Source organism: Papio anubis, unplaced genomic scaffold (genome assembly GCF_008728515.1).
Source record: "Papio anubis isolate 15944 unplaced genomic scaffold, Panubis1.0 scaffold3572, whole genome shotgun sequence".
NCBI classification, from domain to species: domain Eukaryota; kingdom Metazoa; phylum Chordata; class Mammalia; order Primates; family Cercopithecidae; genus Papio; species Papio anubis.
The window spans coordinates 1-2,693 of NW_022163719.1; the positions used below are offsets into that span (position 1 = coordinate 1).

At 41.5% G+C, this 2,693-nt stretch overlaps 1 pseudogene; it reads right to left on the minus strand.

Annotated features, from left to right (window-relative positions):
• Positions 1-58: 58 nt before the first annotated feature.
• Positions 59-1,838, minus strand: LOC101012862 (annotated as a pseudogene).
• Positions 1,839-2,693: the final 855 nt, after the last annotated feature.

The following is a 2,693-nucleotide window of genomic DNA, read 5'->3' on the forward strand; positions in this document are numbered from 1 at the left end:
AGTGATAAAGAACTCCCAATAATGGAATTTTAACATAGCAATTTCATTAACAAATCTTTGAAGCCCGATTTTTTTTAAGAGGGTTAGAACAGTGATTATGTTTGCAAAGTTTTGAGAAGTCCATCTGCTGTCCAAACTGTGGATTGAAGACCTTATTTTTCTTTTCCTTTACTTAGAGACAGGTATATACAGTGCTGTTGTAATAATGAAACAAATGCAAAATCTACCGTAAAGTTGCACAATACAGAAAACTGTTGCTCCATCTTCTGCTACATAAATGTGTGACTGCACCAATTAGTAATGTTGCTGTCATTATTTTTGTTAAGTTGGAATTATTCCGTCACATCTAAGACCTCTCTTTAACTCCAGATCTTCCCATTTTTTCCACAATTCTTCAGCTCCTTTTCTTTCTTTTTCTCACGCTGATGATCTGACTTGTATGTGGCTGTCAGCTCATCAAACACGGTGCTGTTCATTTCTATAAATGCCTTCAACACATTGTACACCAATGCCACAATAGCCGGATTCTAACGTTCTTTCGAAATCCTGTAAAGCCTGGAAAACATGATGTGAAGGATGATGTTAGAGTTTTCTTCTATCAAACTCATGATGTATTCATGATTCCAACACTAGAGTGCTCTTCCTGCCACCTGAAAATGAGGGCTGGATACACACTTGGCGTTTTGTTTAAACAAAGGTTCTTGGATTTTAACACATTGTGAAGGTTCAATCACATCCAGTATTTCTTCCAGTTCCCTAAGGAACATGACCTCTTTCTGACTACATGTTTTAGACCAAAACTTCATTAACCCCCTAATAACCGGTTCTGTGAGTGAAGGATCTTTCTCCAGAAACTGCACTATACAATATGCCAGCTGTGCATGGCAGAGTGAGAAGCTCCTGACAGTGTGTAAGGAGATCAATACTTTCACCAGAAACTGTGTTCTGCCTTAAGAGGTAAAGCAAAGCCATTGATAATACTTTCTAATATTTCCAGCAGTTCAGCTACACCATTGAAGTGTTCTGTTTCATAAACAAACCTTAGGAAAATATTGTTAATCTGTTTTCAGATGAATGCTCTAAGACTGAGAAACTTGCCATAAATTCTGTGTAAGACTGTTTTAAAGTAGTCCCATTCCCGAGGGTCTTCGCTGTCAAATAGCTCCAGAAGTGAGATCATCAGGCAATTTTCCAAGCAATCTACTTATTAATCCTTCCGAGGAGGTGTAGTTTTGTCCCCCTTTTACAGAAGAGGAAACTGGGGCACATAAGGGTTAATGAATGTGCCCATGGTCTCACAGCTAATAGGTGGTAAAGCTAGAATTTGAACCCCAGCAGTTAAGGCCAAAAGTCCATGATCTCAACCACTACACTATACTACCTACTGATATTCCAAATACCATTTTTGTATTTTTAATAGAGATTGGGTTTCACTATGTTGGCCAGACTGGTTTCGAACTCCTGACTTCATGACCTGCCTGCCTTGGCCTCCCAAAGTGCTGGTATTACAGGCGTGAGCCACTGCACCCAGCCCATTAACAGGTATCTTATTCCAAAAATAAATTCTTGATTTCTTTCCCCAAACTTAACTCCTGCCCTAGTCTATCTTATCTTCAATGGCACCTCCAGCCTTAAAGTTGCTCAGACCAACCTTGGAGATGTTCTAAATTCTTCTCTCTCACTCTGTAGAACAAAGGTGTGAGCAAATCCTACCTATTATTACATGTGAAATGTATCCAGAATCCAACAATGTCTCCCCATCCCATCTCAACCATCCTAGACCAAGCCATCAGCATCTCTTTTTTTTTTTTTTTTTGAGACAGAGTCTTACTCTGTCACCAGACTGGAGTGCAGTGGCACTATCTCGGCTCACTGCAACCTCTGCCTCCCAGGTTCAAGTGATTCTCCTGCCTCAGCTTCCCGAGTAGCTGGGATTATAGGCGTGTGCCACCACGCCCAGCTAATTTTTATCTTTTTAGAAGAGACAGGGTTTCACCATGTTGGCCGGGATGGTCTTGATCTCTTGACCTCGTGATCCGCCTGCCTCGGCCTCCTAAAGCGCTGAGGTTACAGGTATGAGCCACTGCACTCGGCCTATCACCTCTTTTAATTGATCTTCCTGCTTTTACGTCTGTCTTCCCATAGTCTAACCCCTCATTGCATGATCTCGTCCTATCTATTCTCTAACTGTGTCTGTCACTGCTGTCCTACTCTCTCACTCTGATCCAGCTGCACTCATATCTTAATTGTTACTGGGACAAGCCAAGCGTACGTTCACCTTGAGGTCTTTGAAATGCCTCTCCATCTGAAATGCTGTTGAGTTGCAGGTGATCACTTCCATTTTCATGGTTCTCACCTTATGGCTTCCTTGCCAAGCTTGTCTAACTCACATTATTTTGTTGTTGTTGTTGTTCTGTTTTGTTTTAGGCTTTTGGCAGCCTGAAGTCATGATTTTTAGTTTCTGTCTCTAGTGATAAGTGGAAAAGAGGGATAAGGAAGGGGCTTTAGTGACCCCACAAGAAACAGAAACTAAGAACCCATAACAGTATTTTCTCCCTTGGACACCCTTGCTTCCTTCTGCTGTAGTTGAGATAAGAAAATTAATGGCAGGGAGAATGCTGGGGCTCTCCTCCAGATATGGGGAGGTGCCAAAGACTTATGTTTATGCCTCCGCAAAATTCATAGGTAGAAAC